General features: G+C 40.9%; 1 protein-coding gene across 9 annotated transcripts in view; it reads right to left on the minus strand.

Moving 5' to 3' along the window:
• Nucleotides 1-21130, minus strand: part of FOXP1 (forkhead box P1) — a 377034-nt gene that overhangs the window by 209955 nt on the left and 145949 nt on the right. For 7 of the 9 annotated variants that reach the window (XM_079316612.1, XM_079316617.1, XM_079316618.1 and 4 more), the window contains one exon: nt 7870-7935. The gene's annotated coding sequence lies outside the window, so the exon portion shown is untranslated. Of the gene's footprint in view, nt 1-7869; nt 7936-12485; nt 12904-14942; nt 14963-21130 lie in introns of those variants that run through there. The other 2 variants (XM_079316613.1, XM_079316606.1) reach the window with 2 other exon arrangements.

Consider the following 21130-nt stretch of genomic DNA (forward strand, 5'->3'; position numbering starts at 1 on the left):
GCCCAGTTTTTTTGGCAGTTATTTAGTCCTTTTCATCTGTGAGTTGAAAATGCACCACCGGTGAACCTTTGCAGCTCTGGGTTCTGCATATAAAAAGCAGCTGCTGAATACATGCAGGGAGCAAGGGCTTTTTCTTAATGTTTGAACAGTTCCAAGTTCAAACCCATTAAAGTCCAGGTCACACCGGGATCATGTCACTGTTAATGCATCCAGTTACACGCTGAGGGAAACCCAATATAAAACTATGATAAACTCTAGTTCTCCTGCAGAGATACTCCAAGGTCTTGCCCAGATGATGCCACAGATCACTCTTCATGGGCAGTGACCAGACAGGATGTCAATGTCAGAGGACAAGTCTCTTTACAGCTGTTTTTAAAGTGATCTCTTCAAATGTCCACCAAGTTTGTTGGGACCTTTTCCCTTCCCTGCTCCTGGGTGAAGAACTTACTGCTCCCACACAACCTTCTCCCACAGCACCAGCACCCACTCACTGCTGTGCTTCACACTGAACACCCCTAACTCCAAGCTCCTTTTGGGGACCAGTCCCCTCTGCAGGTGGGCACCTGTTCTTGGGGGATTTCACACCTGGGCAGCCATGTACTGCCCCAGGCATGCAGGAGCTGGGGAACAGGAGACTTGGGACAGCTACAGCCCCAGCCCACCTGGAGACCCTTCAGGACCCACCCTCTGCAGGTACCTGGCACGTCATCACACAGCCCTCCTCTCTTGCTAAGAGAGCAGCTGGCAGCTTCTGGCAATTTCAAAGACAGATTCCTCAAGTACAAGTGACACTGGGATGCAGAGGATGTAGCAGAGCACCACAGGACAGCCCTGCCCACCTGGGAATCACTGCAGGACTTCAGCATCAGCTTCAAACACAACCAAATAATAAACCAAAAACTATTTACCCAGCTCCTCTTTGAGCTTTCCACCCTAACTGTGCTGGGAAAAGAGGAACAAGACTTTACTGGACTTCTTCACTTTATCAAGTATCTAGAAAACCCAGTGGCTGATCTGGATCTATTTCAAGGTGAGTTACCCATGGCAGCTCATGCAGCAGCACTGCTCCAGCAGACCATGAGCACAGGACACAAATTTTGGGGAGACTTAGCATGCACACACTTTACACATGGAATTTACACTATGCACATGTTGGATTTGCACTTTTCTTCTCACAACTTTGTGAAACTTATCAGGGGTTAAGAAACTGGAAAGAATCATGAATGGTCTTGGAGATTCAAGGTGTGTAATTAAAAAAAAAAAAATCTAGTAACTTTATTAGTAAAATTCAAATTGTCTTTTAAAAAAACTACCTTGTGGACTTAAGGATCATTGAGGAGGAACTTGAACAAGCCAGTCTGCATTTTTAAACTATATTCTCTCAGATATTCACCATTCCAAACAAGAACAGGCCACTCTCCTTTTAATGACATAAATAAAATTCCAAGTAATTCTTTCAATTTTAACTAATATTTTGTTTAATTAGTACCCTCCCCCCCCCCCCCCAACATGTATTTATCTGCTGTGAAATCAAAGGCAGAAATGAATTGGTTTAAAGATAGCTGAGAGTAAATAGCAAGTTTGGAACCTTGCAGCCTTACCCTGGCAATTTGTCTCATATAATTGACTCAGCAGACATGCTTACAATTTCTTACAACTTTTACAAGACCTCCTGTGGGCTTATTTTAATGTTCTCCAAAACTGAGCTCAAAGCTTTGGACTCTCTAAGCAAGTAGCACCAAAAGCAATCATCTTTCCCTCCTTAAAAAAAAAAAAAAAAGGAAACAAACAATAAAACCACATTTTTCTTCCTGGATATTGGATCTTAAAGAGGAACAAAAATGCAAATGAATTTGCACTTTTTCAGAGCTAATGTTTCTGTTCCTTTTCAATAACAACATTTTTAATAATGTTCAATTTGCATTCACTAAATCTTTAGAAGAAAAAATTTCCGAATAAAATTCCCTTTTCCAATTACTGGAATAAAATTTAAATGGAGAAGAGTGACAGCAATAAAACAAACACAAACCACAAAAAAGGGGTTAAAAAGTCCCCCAACCCCCCAAAAAGGAAATGCTCTCATTGCCCATATTTCTGATTTATGCTCTAGTTGGCTTTGAAATGCAGCACTTTCTATTTCTAAGATCTTTACAGACAATTACTAATGTCACAACTCTGTGGCCCCGCTCCATTGGTGGAAGTGCCCCAGGAGCAGGAAATGCTGTGCCCTTCCACAGACATTTCCTTCCAATGCTGGGATCTACTAACCCTTAATAAGTCAGAGGATTAGATAAAACACTTGTATTACAACTAATAAGGATAAATACAGGGGCTATCAAAACTAAAAAAAAAGGCATGATGGGAGAAGGAAGTAGACCTATTATTTAAAAGATGCAAATTTATCCTTTTCTTTTTTTAAAGGAAGGGATAACAATTTTACCCTTAAAAAAAAAACAACAGATCATCATATTTCAACAAAAATGTATTTTGAAAAGCCATATTATAAACTTGGATATTAATGGTTCGCAATGGAAATGACGTCAGAGTCTTAGTTACAAATGTCCAAATGTTTGTGCTACCCTACTAAAAAAATAAACAGTGAGCTCAGAGTCAGAAATGACCCATTTGAGCAATTAAGCAATACTACTTGAAGCACATTAAAAAGTATAGGGCTAGCAGAGGTGGGAGAGCCAAAAATTAAAATTCACAGATCTCACTGGGAGAAACACTGAACAATTGAACATCTCAGAGGTGGTGTCTGAAGTTCCTGCCATTATCTGAGTGAGTGAAAAATGCTTTCATATCTTGCAATGAGAAATACAGGCAGGTAATCAGGACCAAAAAATAACTTTTTCTTTTATGCCCTGTCTCTGGGATGAGCTACCAGATTAAAAAGGGTGGCCTCCCATAATGCCCACTGACATCACTGGTCTTTTAACACTTGTAAAACACAGCTGCCATCACTGCACAACAATAACTTAAATATCATGGAAGATATACTTCTGTTGTGGGAGCAGGCAACAGGCAGTGACCTTACAGATGACCAAATAAAATATGCAATAAGAATCTATTTCTGGAGTCATTTTCTCACATCTCTAGGTTTTACAACTGTGGATGCAGATGAGGCTAATCTGAACCTCTAAGCCTTGTGCTCCCTGTTCTTCAGGGATTCAGAATGGGTGATGGTACTAACAGGAGAAACACTGGAATTATGCAAAATACTGGACAAATCTTGCTCACTTTAGCTGTCTTCATGAAGACCAGAAAGATTTGGTCCAAAAGCATCAGATAAGAGGATCAAAACCGGCTACTGACTATCTTAAAGTAGAGAAACATATTTTTCTATCAACCCACTTGAAGATTTATAAGATATTTAGGAATATTAAGAAGAAGCAAAAGAAGAAAAGCTAAATGGGCCAAAAGAAAACAAAAGAAACATGTTCTCTGGAGATTGCTAATGCTGGCAGACAATAGCACAGAGAGAACTCCTCTGACAGGTCTTTGAAGTCTTCAATACAGCAAGCTAGTGGGCCATGTTAATGAGATTTGCTCAGATACTTCTTAAATTATCCCAAAATGTCTTAATCTATTTTCTGCATCTTCTTGACCCAATTGCTTCAGAAAAGTCACAGCTTCACACATGTCTGGACTGAACTTTTCATTTAAATAGGTAAAGCCTTCAAACAAATTTTGTGTTTCCAATGACCCACACACAGACTTTTTAGGGTTTACCCCAAAACACACAAGTAATGTAATTTCTGTCACTAATGAATACGGAAACACTTTGCACCACACTGTTCCTTTGAACCTTAGGAGAAGCTGTGACCCTAGGACCTTCCAGTAACACAAAGTTCTTAACAATTAAGATATTACAACTTCTCCCAACAACCCAAAAGTAAATCCAGTCTTAGATGAGGCCTGACAGACACTGATCCCTCCAGCTACAGGGCTCCCACCCCAGCAGCAAGGGAGCAGCAGGGACCAGTGGGTTCAGTCTCCCCAGTCCCTGTTTCCTGCTGAGGGTGACACAAGTGCTCATGCAAACTTCTTCCAGTACATCTCTGTGTCATTTGGGCCCACTGAAGAGAAAACACTGGAGAAAATGTCCAAGAGTCAGGTTGTCTGCTCTGTTATAGCCTTCCTTGTGACTGCACCTCAGTCCATACTCAGGAGTAGCCACACACCACATGTTCTAGGAACAGGAGCTGTTTCTGCTCCTTAAAATGCTTTAAGACCTTTAGGTCAAGAACAGGAAGAGTCAAGGTGCCAAATTCACGTCATCCTACCAACATCTACATTGCCTGATGTGCAAACATTCCTGCCACCCAATCCAGTACAAAAAAAAAAGGACTGAGGACATCACCAGCACATCTTCTGAAAGCCACCAGCAAGGAAGAGAGCTGGGAAGAAACTGCACACGCTGCTGAGCCTTTCATAAGCAGAAATGTGTCTGAAAGAGTTTGTTTCAGAGGTTTGACTTTGCTGCAATGGCCAGCAAAGACATGGCACAATGACTTGACAACCTGGTTTGAGAACCATTTCTCTTTCCAATGAAACAAAGTTGGAAAAAAGTAATTTTTTTGTCTACCTTTTTTTTTTTTCCCCACATAGACCAACTACGCAATCCATTTTTTGTATTGAGCTTAGGAGAAAAAGTCCTTCTGACTTTCTCCTGGCTTGAAGAAGAGGGAGAAGAAAACATACGTATATAACAAAGTTAAAGCTCAAACCCACAGATTTATCTGTTGATCATCTCATTCAGCTCTGAGTTTCAGCAGGTAGCTTCTGGTTTATTATCAATATTTAATCAGCATTTAACTCTGACAAGCATTAAGATTTGAAATTTTAAACTAAGTGCGACTTTGCTAAATCCTTTGTGTTGATTTTTTTTTTTTTTTTGCTGTTAAAGGTTTTCTAAAGGATTCTATCTTTGCTATCTTAGAAGTCGACACATGCCTTTTGTTATCAACAATGTACAATTTTAGTCGCATGTTTTGTACTTTTCAAATTTTCAGCATGCAAGCTAGCCCTCATTTACTATGCTCACTGAATGCTGTTTGATTATTGGAAATGCTTTTAATACATATAAACAAATGACTGCTTTTGGAAAACTAACACTATTGTCCATAGTTCTGTAAAAATACGTTTTCCCTCCCTGCTCCCCAAATCAAACATTTTGAATTCTTACTTTGAAGAAAAACTGGCATATAATTAGGCATTATGCTTAACAGTGCTAAATAAAGGAGAACATAAACATCTTAATTCTGAAGGTTTAACCATCAAAGCCCGTTGCTGTATCTCTTCTCTTATTTGTGCTTCTCTTCAGAGCTCCTTGGAGCTCAAAAAAAAAAAAAAAAAAAGGCAAAAAAAAGCAGAAAAAAAAGCAAGCAAACAAACACACAGAATAAAAATCTATTTTGCCAGCCCTGATCTGCCCGGGGCAGGCTCGGCAGGGCTGGGGCTCCCGGGAACACGCGGCTGCTCCTCAAGGAGTCGAGTCCTGCTCTGCCGCTGCTCTGAGCGGCTTAGCTGCTAACTCAGGAGATGGGATTTCACCTGAAATTAAGCTATCAAGCAATTGAGCTCAAACTCAATCAACCAAACCCTTAACCTTCCCTGTTTCAGTGGCACTGCTCTAATTAGGACTCTATCACTATTTCCATTACTATCTCCTATTCTCATGGTTTATTATCTCAGCGGTTTCAATTCTCGCCCAGTTTAAATTTGACATCCAGTTTCTTGGACCACATATCATTCATTATGGCTTTATTTTATGAAATATGTTGCACGACTACAGACCGATCCTGCAATAAATAGGTTTTTGTTGAAAACTGCACCTCTCACTGCAGTAGAAGCAGGACAGAGCTAAACCTTCTTTGAGAAACAATCCTGACATTAAAGGAAACGTTGAACAGCTTGTTTTTCATTAAGTTTTAAATTTTGTTGAGTAGTTTGATAACATATCCTTGAACACAAAATCACCTGTGGCACACACATAACAGCTGCCCCATGCTTCTCCAGACCTCACTCTCTTCCCCCTGAGCTTGGATCAGCTTCTAGGAAACAGACTTTGGCTGAACTCTGCTCACCAGCTCTGCTCAGGGGTGAGAATCAATAACCTACAATACACAGGAGCTCAGACTGAAAAATCTAATGGTCTTTTCCAGTGAATCACCCAAACTGCTTCCTGCTGAAGGATGAGTGACAGAGGGGATGTGTGTCTGAGTGGTGCACTGATGGTGGTAGTACAAAATAGATCTGCTTTTGGAGACACAGCCTACAAGCTTCAGGGAGTCTAAAGGTAGTGTCCTGCATTTAACACCACCAAAATTCCAAATTTTCCTGTGTCACATAGACATGAACCAGGAACAAGAGACCCATTAATTACAAGGCCCTCTGACGCACCTGGGACTTCAAATTCTTCCCTTCTTCACAAAAACTCAAAGAAGGAGCAACACTGCAGAACAAGGAAACACTATCTCCTTAAACTGCAGGATCTGCTTCTTCTCCAGTAGCTGAAATAGACCCAATACTTCATGGGCTCCACCATAAAAAAACAAACCAGTAAGATTTGAATCTTGAGGAGAGAGATATATCATATAGCTGACATACACCACTGGCCTGGCCAAAGATTGCAATATGCACTTGAACTTCATGAATTTCATCCTAACCAAATAGATATTTTTGGCAACAAAGAACTGAAAAAAAAAAAAAAAAAATTAAAAAATTCCCAGATCGTCCTCAGATCTATTTTAATTTAAAACAGAAGAGAACAGGGACATTTTTTCCCCTTTCAAGTACATTTTAATAAAATTAAAAATAAAAATAGCTCTAATTCACTCCAATGCATTTAGTCATTCTGTAAAATTCTAAGTTTAAAATGAAATCACCATTTTATATTCAAACAAGGTCAAGAGAACAGCACTAACGAGCACTGACATCACAGCGAACAGCAGCCACTGCTCAGCGCTTACATCAGTGTTGCTTGTTGCTATGGTGCTTAACCGACTATTAATTTCTGAAAGAAGGTGATTATAAAGCAGCCATATGAACCTCATTCAGATGACACCCTTCAGTACCAAACGCTGATCTGCGTTACTCTTCTCTTCTGCAAGTTAATTTTGTGAATCACCACTTTTGTGATGTTAATATTCCTTCCCAACTTGAAACTTTGGACCAGAAGAGAGGCAAGGAGTTAATTTAGAAGCAAAGGACTTTCACACTGCTTTAAATAAAAATCATTTTGCAGAGAGTGATATTTCTTTCCTTTTTGCTGTGCTCCAAAAGACTAGAAAGCATGTGTTTTAACTTTTGCAGTGATAATAAGCAGTCAAATTAACAGCTAAATTTTGCTCTCCTGCTCTGCTCGACGTGCTGCTGGAAATCCAGGAGTGTCTCAGCCTGGAATGAAGCAGCACTAAAGCTGACTTGACCACTCCCCAGGGATTTGCCTCAGTTAGGGGACCTTGCCATGGGCTGTGCTGCTGCATCTCCCAGCCCAGCACCCATGGACCATGGAGCTGTCACAAAGACCAGCCAGAGCAGGGTCTTCCCATTCCCACCCAGGCTCTGCCCAGTTACCAAACAGCCTTATCAGAACATGGCTGAAAGACAAAAAGTGCATCTTTTTGGCCTTGCTCCTCAAATGCAACTGTAGACCTAAAACCAGTGGCTTCCTAGGCAAAAGATGGGGTTTTAAGGCACAATATTTACTCCAAAAGCTTGAAGCCCAATGCTGCAAACTTCATCCATGCTGCCAGAAAATCTTTTACTTGTGCTAATAAGGTACAATCCTGGGGTTTGCAGGATCAGATCCTTTGTTCAGACACACTTCAAAAATCTTGTGAAAAACAATGTATTTGTATTTACCTTCTTCAGTTGCTCCTGTAAAGCAATCTTCAGTAACAGCCACCCAAAAAGGTCACTCTTCTTACCCTGCAGAGAAAGGAGGTAACACACGTGACTCTGGGTCAGTGTCAGCAGCAACACCCAAAGCATTTTCATTGGCACCACATTTGCAAGTACAAACATAAATAAAGCAACACATGAATCTAATCGTGTTTGATGGTGAATGACTTTCAGAGAGAGTTAATAAAAACAATCAAGTCACAGGACTGCTGCTTATCAGTACCAGCTAGTGTGAGGTTCTTCAGTTCAGCACAAACAACTTGGTCTTTGGGAGGAGAAAAAGAGAAGCAAAAAACCCCATGGAGATGAGACATCTTTGTTCTCTAACATAAACTTTCTTAATCTTGATGTCTATCAATCTATTTTCAGCTTGAATAATAAATGAGTTCAGTTCTTTGTTTCAGAAATCTGACTATTGTCTGCATGGGTTCTCCTTACTTAAAGCATTTTAAGACCATTTGTAACCGCTGCTATTTTATCTTCTGGATCCTTTCTTTTTTCTCATCCTTTTCCATAGAGACACAGTCCTAGATGAGATTTTAGAACTAGCTGCATCTTCCTAATTCAGAAAGTTGTTTACTGTCTTGGGATATCTTCTCATTAAGCATTACCAAGAGCACGCCAAGTACGCCAAGGTGGTGAGAGCAGTGGGTATTAAAAGGAGGAATAATTAAAGTGTATCTTTATAAAAAGTAGGAGGGAGAAAACAGCACGTGTCAGTTTTTTTTACCCTGTATATTACTGCATCTTGTGTACTCTCTCTTATGCAAAAGAGTATGTAATCTTTTAAGAAACATGACAATCTGCCACTTTCTGTTCATGTAATTGGGATCAACATATGGTACAAGAGAAAAGAAAAACATTTGTTTATTAATTTAGATCAAGTTACTAACTCAAACCACTAACAGCATTTAGAATTAATTCCACATCAATTCACCAAATACCTTAACAGAGTAAAATTATAACATAATTTCACTGAAATGTTGATCTTCTGCTGCAGGGGTACAGAGTAATATGCAATATAGACAGAAAGAAATGTGATAATTTGGTGACACAGATGACTTCATATGAAACGGAAAGTCAGTGACATGTGGATGTGTAAGACAGAGCTACGTGAAACTCCATTTCACAAAATTCACACAGTGATGTGGAGTTTTGGGGGTGTTTGTGAAACTCACCAAATGGTGAGTTGTGCTATTTACATCACTAGGTGAAGCTTTCTACTGAAGCAGTAAAATACTAACCTCTGGGAAAAAAATCAGAATCTTCACTAAGTTCTTTCAAAAGAATTTGAAATCATTCACCATTTATTTTGGAAGGAAAAATGTTTTCACAATGAGAATGAAGCATCACTTCTTGACCATTAAAACCTGATTATTTTTAGCAGGGAGAAAAAAGGTTACCTTGATATGAAATGAATATTAGTCTTATCTGTTGCTCAGTGGCACTTTGTTTCATTTTTATTTTTTTTATGCTTTGAGTGAGAAGCTCTTTACAGTTCTTGTAATGCAGTACCAGAACATCAGGGCCCAAAATTTGTACATGTTTGCTGTATAGGAAGCCCTGTGTGCCATATAAGACATTCCTAATTCTGCACTGAAAAGGACACAACACTACTCCATCATAATAGGTCAGGGCTCACCTTCCTGAGAGTATGTAAAACAATACATCTTTTATGTAAAATACATGACCTCCGACATGTGATGTGCTCTTAGATTAGCAACAATAGAGGCTTTTATCCTGCTTTGCTGCAGGGGTTATCTTGGGTTTGACACTTTAAACCTCTTTTCATATTTATCTGTTTTATAAATTTTCTGGGTATTTGGCAGTCAGATCCTTATTTTGGCAGTATTTTGGCAAGCAGGCTTCATTTTTACCCTGAGTCTTCACGATAGCAAATGAACCATCTTAAAATGTACTTTTAAAGGAAGCTGATGAAAATTACATGTTTGCATAAAATGTGCATTCAGTATCTCTTTGGGCAGTGCTGAAAAAGGCAGGTATCATTTTCTAAACACATTTGTCTTGCATGGACCAAACACACTCCAAGGAAATCTGGCCAATAATCAGCTGGTGGGAGACCAACAGGGTCTACATGAGGCTGAGGAGGACTCAGCTCTCCTCACAAATTACTCCCTGATTGAAATCCAGACTGCTTTAATTTCTGGTTATCAAACTCCTGCTATATGTTACCTGGCTTTCAAAAATATGGATAATGTACCATTAAAGTTAAAATGAGCAGCAGAAACAGCTGTTCCCACCTGTGAAAATTTCTCATTAATAGTCTAAAAGTTGAGTATCTCAAAATGTAAAAACACAAATACAGACTTTCCTCCTGAAACTGTTTATACGGGTGAGCAAATTGATGTAGGCAACACACATTCCTTCCATCATGCTGTCTTCAAGATAAATACAAAGTACCATCAACACTGTGTGTGTGTGTGTGGAGCAAACAAAGAAAAAATCCCATCCTACCCAAGCAAGACATTTTGCTACACTCATATTTTCCCTCCAAGATGATTAAAATAGAAAAGCAAACCACAAACAAAAATCTACTTTGTAAGCAAGCAGCAGTGGTCCTGCTGCCTGATGAGCAGAGGGAAGGTCTCAAAGCACCCTCAATGCCACCTCCAAGGCTCAACTGATTCCATACAAGAGAAAGAGATCACACAAAATTCTGTGCCCTGAACAGATTTTACCAGATATTCCTGAATATGTCAGCTTTGTTCACCACGAGCCTCAGTTTACCAAACAGTGAGATAGGTAATTGTAACAGAGTTTGAAAACCTAGGACATAAAGATACTTTTTAAAGAGTGTTTGGGGCAGGATTTTGGAAAGACAACAATAATCTTTACAAGATCATGCCCTGAACCAGTGCCATAACCTCCTCCCACAGAAAGCCCCACTCTTGTCCTGGATCAGGTCCTACTTATTATCCTGTTCCAAGGGACCAGACAAAGATCAGCAGCTTTGTCACTACACCTGCTGCTGGGCTGGACCTTGTAAACTCTTCTGATCCCACAACATTTATTTGATTTAGTGATCTGCTCCTCCAGGGCAGCGAGGTCATCCCAGGGAGGCTGCAGGATGGAGCCCCAACTCCAAGGGATCACTGCAAAGCCAAATTTAACCACTAATACAGAGAATACTCAGAAACAGAGACTACTGCAGAATGAAAGTCTACTTAAAACCTTAACATTTTTACTAATATCTAAATGAGAACAGCCTTGGGTATAGCCAAAAATAGATTAACAAGGACCTTGATCCCACACAAACTGGCTCTGAGTAATTTTACACAGGAAAGTAGAACACCAGTTGAGCTGCTCCTCTGCTCAGAATTACGCATGTACATTTTTTGTCAGTGTCCCAGCCCTCAGAAGGCTACAATTTGTTATAGGAAAACTAAAGCAGCAAAGGAATCTCCACTACCTAGAAAGCACAATTTAAAAAAGTAAAAAATAAAAAAAGATAAAACAGATACATGCACCTGATAGCACATGAAAAAAAAAACGGCTTTGAAATTAGATTTTGATTTATTTTTCTTATATAAGACCAGCTGAAATGTATTTAATGTGTCTGATTAAAATATTTACTAAAAAGCTTCCTGGAAGTTTTAAAATACCAAAACCTGATCACCAAAATAAGCACTTCTGTGCAGTAATTTCTTCTAAATAATGTGAACTGTAACCATCTCATACAGCTGTTCTTTCCCCTCAAAACTCCCCGAGTCACATTCAACTGCACACAGGCTGAAGTATGAAATATGTCCTACTATTCTCATAATCATTATTTTGTTGTCCTATGCAGGGAAAGATGCAGCCTGTGATTTTATCAACTGCATATATGTAAGAGAAAAACAAAAATATTTTTTATTTGGTATTTTGCTGGTTCTGAAAATACAGGACATACACTGACTGGGGAGGAAACATCTGATACCAAGCAGAGTCGTGGGCCAGTCCTGCACTCAGGTTACTTTTCTCACCCAGCACACTCAGCTGGGTTACTTGCATTAACACAAATCATGTGTAGACCTGTTTTGAGGATGGTCAGTAGTTGTCTCTTCAGTTTTGCTGTAACTATTTTATTTTTAAAGAGCTATCTAGCACCCTGAAAAAATAGATATTAAACTAAATAGTTCAAATAATCTGAGAAATATTTTTTCTGATCACTATCAAGGTGGCCACTTTTTATTGTGTAGCGAATATTAAATCTCAAGAGGCACAGCACAGGAGATTTTCTATACGAGGAGTCATTACCACCTCCTCAGAAAGTCAAATGCAGGTGAACAGCGAAACTGTGAGAGACTAAGTGCACTTCTTCCACCTCTCTTTGAAGAGGAGGAAGTGGATTTGGTACAGGCCAAAACACAGGGATATCAATGCTCACTACCTTGCTGTTTCTCAGTGGAAGGAGGGAGCAAATCATACTGTATTTTCTTTTTCAGTCATTAGCAGGCCGTTCAGAATCTCTGGCTGGTGCTTATTTATTCCAAACAGAAATAAAATAAAATAAAAATAAATAGCAGCACGAGGACAAAGCTACGCACGGCACATTCGCTCTTTCAAAATAATATTACCTTTCAAGTCCACCGTAACCTTGGAAAAGAATAACTCGGCGTAAGCCAAATCTACAAAACTGATCACGATCCGTTCCTCCCCCGCTTTTTAACAGCTCTTACAGGGAACACGCGGGTGCAGCTCGCAGGCAAGTTGGGAACAGCTCGCTTCCAACACGGGATCTGCACCGCGGCCGCTCAGTCCTGCGGCTCTGACTGACGGACGGGCTGTGTGCCTCTCCCGTGTGACACCGAGTCCATCCCAGGTGAAGGGAAGGCGCTGCCGGGAGCCACCCAGCCTGCCAGGTGAGGAGAGGCCATCCCCGAGCCAGAGCAATCTCCCGGGGACAGATCGCAGCTCCCCGAGCCACGGGCCACCATCTCCGGGAGCCAGAGCCAGCCATCAAACGCCGCCGCCTGCCTCGTATCGCCACATCTTCCCCGTTTCTTAAAATAACTCCCCGTGCCTCAGTGCCAGCCTTAACCATTTTTATGCCTGTTCTACAACTCTCCTAATGAAACTCGACCTCTCCGGGTGCTGACGGGCGGAGGATGCCCGAGCCCAGCGGAATGCCCGGGGCCGGTCCGGCAGCGCCGCTCGCCCGGCCGGGACCCACCGCGGGGGCTCGGGCAAGGCTGGAGCGGCCCCCACGGCACTTTCCCATCTCACACACACGCACAGACGGGGACGGATCGGCCCCGCTGTGCCCTGACCCCGGCGCTGCTCGGGGACACTCCCCCCCCTCCGCCACCCCCGTCCCGTCCCTTACCTGGCAGGCGAGTGACACTCCTGGTTGTGGTCATGTGAAAATATTTTCGAGGTATCCTTTAACAGCCTTTAAATATTGAAGCCTAAAAACAATATTTGCTGTTTTACCTTTTGAAGCTTTAACAAAAGCTTTGTTTTAGCATTTACCTCGGTGTGCAATAAGAGTTAATAATCAAATCCGTCCCAACCCCCACAAATGTTAAACAAAAAGATAAAAGAAATGCAAATAGCTATTGTCATGGAAAGTTAAAGTACCTGTCTGTATTTTTAAGTGAAAACTATTATCTCTATCAATCAAAATTTAAGAATACAATAGCACTAATCACACGAGGTGCTTTGACTGAGGTACTTTTCCTCATAAAAAGTTTTTTTTTTTTTTTAACTGGTGCATAAAAGTAATACACTTACAATTAGACACGGTATTTGTAATTTTGTTATTAAAAAACCTCAGCAGTCTTATTGTTAATAAATGCCTCTGAGTCTGTAGGCTGATTCGTACCCAAGAAGACCAAAGTCCCTACATATTTTAATAAGGTTGATGAAATTTTATTCAGATTCTCACACTTTCCAACATGTGGTGGAACAGCACACTCTTCTGTTTGAGAGGAGTTACTCAAACGAAGGAAATAGTTAATTGGGAACCAAAACTACTACTTCTGGCCTCGCCGCACATTTTCCACATTTCTCCAAGCGCTGTCTGTGCTTCAACCCTCAGCCTCCAAGACGTGCCCTTTGTCGTCTTTCCTTTAATTTTTGATGCCAATTCCCTCCCGTCGGACCCCGACGCTCTCCCAAGCCAGCACACATTACGTATACACTGTGTACATTGTGCAGGCACACCGCACGGATTCTCTCCAAAGTCATTTTTAAAACTAATTTGTCCAGACGGAATCAGAAACCGAGCTGCGCAGTTAATAAGTGCAGGAGCGAGCGGCAGTAATTACGCCTGTACTAAAAGAAAGAGCCCGAGATTAAAATACCTATAAGTAAATAGTTGAGGCAGGATGCCATTATGCAAACTCCGCTCTCGGGGAGGGATGTCTCCCACACTGAGGAGCAATAGCACTGTCATTTTTTTCCCCCTGCAATATCAGGTTTCCTACTCCACAGCTCTGGTACTCTGCATCATGGCTAACATCTCTAGTGTGCTATTAATATCAATGAAGAGACGATTCAATTTCCACATAAGAAAAACCTCCCTATTACAGCGCAGACATTCGAGTGAGGACCCTTGCAAAGGAAACAATAAAGACCAGAGGGCTGATTTTTTTTTTCCTTCCCCCCTCCTCCTCCTTTTTTTTTTTTTTTTTTTTTTTTTTTTTTTTTTTTTTTTTTTTTTCTGCTTCTTTTGCAGTTCTGCGTTGCTCACTGTTTGAAAGCTTTTAGCTAACAATGGAAGCATTATCTTCAGGACAGTTACAAAACAGGATTTGTTAGTACAAAGAATAATAACACCGAACTCATCCCCCCCACCCCCGCCACTTCCCCGCCCCGCAAATACCTGCCTATTGCAATATGGCATTTAATACTTGATTCAGAAGTATATTCCAGAAACACCTGTATTCTTGATCTAATTCCCTGCAACCAACTCCCTCAGCGGACCAGTTTTGCTCAAGGAGGTTCGGACAACTACAAACAAACAAATATTTAGTGCATTTATAAAATGGAACAGAAACAAAAATATTGTATTCTACCGAGTGCAAACTTACCCATTAATGAGGAAGAAAAAGGCTTAGAGCTGTAGAGTAATTCCCAACCAACTGCAGAAAGTTGAGAGTTTGAAAACACTAAAGCACTTTTGACTATCAAGCCTTTCTGTGCTTCAACACTGGCTGCAGTGTAAGGAAGGACTGAAGGTATGTGGTCTAAACACAACAAAAGCCACTGCCTTACTCTAGATTAAATATGCAGGAAGAGGCCCCTTTGCATAAACACAAACACTCAGCAAATGAGTAACTGGCTCAAATCAGACGCCTGCTGTGCATTCTACCTGTCCTGATCTCTGACAAGCTACACAGCTTGTTTAAGGGGATAGGAGCTGCAAAATCAAATCAAATCATAGCACTAAACGCTCTGCTCCTCTGATAGTGATAGTAAATAACAACAGCACCAACAACTCCACGCCAAACGCTCATTTCTAATCTAAGCATTGCTCTGGCACAGAGCTGAATCGTGTGCTGTGCCCACTTTGGCTCAGCCACCCATCTCACCACAGCAGAAGAAACACAACCAAACACCACCTGTAAAATTAATTTTCATTAACTGTGCTGAAATCCAGTACATTGCTGGCCCAGCCTTTTCTGAAAAAGGATTTAAAATTATTACAGAGACTTTTGGTTGAGTTGACAGATTAAATTTGCTTTTACTGTCCCTGTTTTGTTTACTATATAAAAGACATTCCAGACACAGACCTATTTTAGCTGTTATGAATCACCACATAATGCACACCTATTTACTAGTTTATTTGGGGAAAAGGAAGAAATTTCTGAAGTGTTCCTTAAAAACATTATTTTCAAAATACTGCTCTCATGAAACGACCCCTCCAAACTATATTTACTTCAAAAAACAACTAAATTAGAGACTGTGATAACCACCAAACACATCTAAACATTTATTATTATAATTGAATATACATAATTATATACTGTGATTTACTCTTCCTTCTAGAAAAATAATTTATTTTTCAGCCTCGTTTATCCTTCCAGTCCAGAAATAGAACGAAGCAGCACGATTTTAAAGCAATTGGAATTCACCAGTGTCCCTTCCTAACTTAAGGAGTCAAATCACATTGACCTTTTATTGTAAGTCCTAGCTACATGTTGGTTTTGGTAATTTAATTATTTTTTAATAACTTGCAGTATTAAATGATTGCCATTGAAACACAAATAAGATTATACTCCTCTGCCTTACTCTCTGGTGCTCCAGACTACAGCGTAACATGGACGACACGACTGCGGCCGGCCCCGAAATTTCATTCTGAAAGAGCACTTACACACAGGCAGGCACAGGAAAATTCAGCCTTTCTCAAGATGCAACGCACATTTACTGGATTCTCAAGCATGTGTCACAGATTATTTCAAAGGATACTGGACATAACTCACAGTTTTAATGGGCATCGAGAGTGTTCAGTTCCACTGAGCACTCGTATGGTATGGAAGGAGTTTTTACACCTCCTTGGATAAACTCACCAGGTTAAAGCACAAAATATTGATAACGTGAGCTAGTCAAGCCTAAAGGGATAAAAATCCTCCAAGAAAGAATTTTGTGAGAAATTTTAGAGCCCCTGTGTCGTTCACCATTTTTGCATTGAAATGACCTTCCAAATAAGGCGTCAGATAATACCATTCACATAGATGATACCGATCTAACCTTGATGCAAATAAACCATAGAACAAAATTTAATCAGTATATCACGGTGTAAAAGCCTTTGTCCATCCCAATGGAGCTTCTAATGACTGTTTTGGCAGTTCTGGCTGGTAGTTATGCCTCCCTGCTCATATATATCTCATACTGGTTGAGCAAGCTAATGGAACTGCTGTTAGTGGAATCCAATATTAATACCCTGCATCGTGCAAAACTGGATGCAACTGAATATATTACACAATTACAGGTAGTATCTAATTCCATAGGTATTAGATACTGGTCTCTAAATTAATATTTCAATAGAGAAAGTGATATAAATTCCACATTTCAGGTAAGATATCTATGAACTCTGGATCTGCCGGTCTTCCTGCTGTAAGCTTGCTCTACACTCACACAGCACAGACACAGGACCCTGACAAAAATTGGCAGGCAAGCTTTAGATGCTGAGTGACACATACTGATGCACAGAGTCAAAGATGTCATCTTTGTACAAGCTCCACTAGTTATGAGCTTGAGAGAAAAATGAAAAAAAAAAAAAAAACCCAAAATAAAACAAACAAAAAAAAAAAAAAGCAGAGGGGGAGAGTGGAGCAAGACCTCCAGAAAATAAACAGGGTGTACAGTTTCAAAGGCTACAGACACAGACATTTCATTGTTCAAGCCAATTATCAGTGGAAAATAATAACAACAGATGGATTCAGAGTCACTGACTTTTCATATGCACTTCATCTCTGCACAACAGATGATGAAATGCGAGAGCTATCTCGGAAAGGCAAAACATCTTTCAGTAAAAGAACTCTATACTCCAGATGGGGACCTTCTAAGGCAGCTGATTATCTTCTTATAGTGTTGTAAGATAGACTTACTAAAACATTTCCAGAACTGATCAGATCGGATGAGCACAATGGCAGCATTATGAGGAGTAAGTTGCTCCGGTCTCAGACTTGTGACTGGACTACTCAGAGATTTCAATGGGGTCAGAGCTGCCCATCCCCTTTTTCACATCAAGTATGGGTTCTAAAAATTGGGCCCAAACCTGCTGGTCTCAGTCTGGGCAAAACACAGGGCTCGCCTTTGTGTGGAGAGGGGATGCAGACATGGGGCCACAGAATCAGTGTCAGCATGAATTGCTCCCCAATAAAAGTCCCACCACCACAAGCAAGGTGAGTCTCCTCACCTTCTGCAAACAGACATTTCACACGGGGACACAGGCAGAGGACAAAACATGTTTACCTGTAAAACTGTTTCCACTATAATTGCCAGATGTAGAGGGAACTCATCATCCAGGAGCCTACAGCAATGCAAGCTGGGAGTAACCTCATCCAAGTCAGTGGAGTTACACACCCACAAAAACTGGTGTGAGGCACAAGAAAGACATAAATTCTTTCCTACAAAGCCTTTACAAAAACCCATCTTTTTATGGGAAATAAAAAAATTGCTTTCAAAGGGAAATAACAAACACATGTAAATTTTGGTGGTTCCGGTGATAAGCAGTTCCAACAAATGTCACAAACACCTACCTAGCACAACCTTCTCCCACTCAACCTGAATACCACAAAGTATGTGTTTTTGATCACATGAATCAGGTATGCCACAATCTCAAAACTTAAAATAAAAAATGAGTAGTGGAAAAATTAGCTCATTAATCTTTAAGACAACATTTCTTTAATGGAAGAACACTACATAAGTAGTGCATTAAACTGAACTGGTTGCCATTTCCACAGTTCCTTCTTCACAACACCGCAAGGAAAATTAAAAAAACGGCATTCTCTGTAAATCAGTACCGCACACCGAGGGGGAACTATACACAACACACACACACACACTCTGAACTTGCACCTAGCGCTAATTTATTTCACAAGTTACAAAATATTTCTGAAGTAGGGGGCTGTTGGCTTCACAAACGTGAAGGGAAGAGACAAGTTTGTGGGCACAGCGTTTCCCCTCTTTGTGAACTACTTTGTCAAAAGTAAATTCACAGGGGAACATACGAGCAAAGAGTAAATTTTGCCCAGGGCAAAATTCTGCAACTGCTTTAAGAAGCAAACAAGAACACAAAAGATGTGTAATACAACCATCTGGCTCTACTCATGCTATATCAATAATCCCCAAAATTTATCCCCACCCCCTTAATCAACCCACACTGATGCCACAAAACCAAATGGCATCACTTATGCTTCCTGCCCATCACATTTTGAAATGATATTTAATATGCATACAGTACATATTTGCATGTTAATCAATTTCTTTAAAAAAAAAAATATTTTTGCTTCTTTAGCTATTAGTTCTGCTTTTTTCTACTTATTCACACTGGGATCTCTAAAACCACTAAGAAAGTCCTTGTGGTAAAGATACTCTCATATCAACACAGCATCTCAGGTATCAGGATAACGTACCGGTCAAAATTTCAATCTCTTCTTCTCTCTAGTTTTGTGTCACAGTTTGAAAATAGCAGAGGGTGAATAATAACATGCCAGCAAAATTAGCTGTTCAAGAAACACGGGTAAGCGATCCGTTTTGAACTCGAGGCTGGATGCATTTCTAAGCATTACCCTATTTGGGATGCAGGGAAGGAGTGACAGAGGGAAAGCGGGGTATCCTATGTGTCTTTATTTTGAAGGTTTGCACGAAATTTTCAGGCCTCCCCCATCCAGAAGCCAGCCTGTTCATGAAGGAGGAAAATGGGAAACTCCTGGCCACAGATGGAGGACGAGCCTCTGCTGTGCTTAGGCTGAGCGCTGCTCTCCCTTCCCACCCTAAGCCTGCGGTGGAAGACCACCTCAGGACGGACAGACAGAGAGCCATCCATGCAAAGTGTCCAAAAAGGTGGCTCCACGATTGTTTGGGGGAGGGATTGTTTTCTTGAGGGAAAATCACCCTTGTAACCATCGTGATTCATACCAGGAGCTCGCAACGTGAAACCGGTACCAAAAACAACACTACAAAGACGATCTCTCTCTGGCGCTTCACCGACCGACGGCCACGGCCCCGGGGGCTGACTCAGAGCTCTTCTTCTTAATCGACTTTTCTGCAACAACATACCCCGGCCCAAGCCCTGCCTCTGCCCGTGGCTGGCTGGCACACTCCCCGTGCCTGGCGCTGCCCGAGGGACACGGCTCGGCGGGGACGGTGCCCCACAGCCCTGCTGCAACACGAACAGATGGCTCTGACACAGAGCAGGAGAAATACAAGCCCTGAGCACTCATGGCATAGGTGGAAATCTTTTGCAGTTATTTTCTTTGGAAATAAACATACGTATAGCCGTTATGTCTGCTCCCCTCATCCAGACTACCAAGCTGAGATCACAAACACTTTGTTAATTTTTTTTTTTTAATCCACTTTTGGATTGCTTCTGCTGTTTGTACGGGTTGACTTGTACAGCCTCTTTGTAAGAATTGAAAACAGTCTCCCACAAACACAGGAATGGGTAAATGGTTTAGAGAGCTAATCCACACCTGGGCTACGTGAAAAGGGCTCATATTTTCCAAACAGAAACACAACCCCTTTTATATATGAACCAGATTTGGATCCAAATGCTAAACCCTTCACCACATCCTACGTGGGGCTCTGTGATGGTCATGGGCACTGGTGGTGGGTGGCAGCTGCGCTGATGGCAGCCACGGATGAGGAGCTGCTGTGCCCTTGGACTTGGATGCCAAGGGCAGACCCATCCTTGGTTACACCACGGCGAATGCAGGGTAATCCCCATGCTGCACACGCCTCTTACAGAAGAATCTGGCCCTGTCTTGTTACTCTTGTTAGAAAAATGAAGGCTGTGACAAAAAATAGCTGAGAACTACATCTTGCCGATGCCAAAATACAATAATAACATGTTCAAAGATTTAATTTAGAAGACTACAAAGTCTAGCTCATACATCATAACACCTTGAAATAACACTTTAAGGTCAAATCCTGTGCATTTTTGGAAACCACCAAAACATAATGAAGTTTTACTTAAACACAGCATTTACATTTATAACGCATTTCAGATTCTTCAAGTAAGCTAGACCACATGCTAGGAAAATGTACTTCCCACAACATACAAATTAAGTCATGTACAGCCTTCCCTCCGCAGGCTGAACAGCCACCGGCACAAATGGAAGTCCTGTGTATGGATCAAAGGCAGCATGTGGACCTCAGAACATGATTTTTTATATTTTGTTTTTAATTGGCAAAACATCAAATCCCACTAGCAGTTTATTTTTGTTGCCTTCCTTGCCCCTTTTCTACCTCTCCCACTTATTTCACAACGGAACATTTTTAAACCACCAGAAGTCTTTGTGGCAAAGATGATGTCATACTGACACAAGATCAGGTGTGAGGTATGGTATGAATAAATACTTATCCGCAAACACATTTAATTTTCAATGGTTGGGCATCGAGAGACAAAGAAGTTCTTATGCAGACATATTAGCTGAGGATTTCATTTCGAATGGTCTGCATTTAAAAGAGCAAAACAACACATAGTGCAAGCCTAGAAGAAAAAGGGGAAAAAAACCTCAAAACCCCTTCTACCTTCCTTCTTGGTTTTGGG

Source organism: Erithacus rubecula, assembly GCF_903797595.1.
Source record: "Erithacus rubecula genome assembly, chromosome: 13".
Lineage (NCBI taxonomy): Eukaryota > Metazoa > Chordata > Aves > Passeriformes > Muscicapidae > Erithacus > Erithacus rubecula.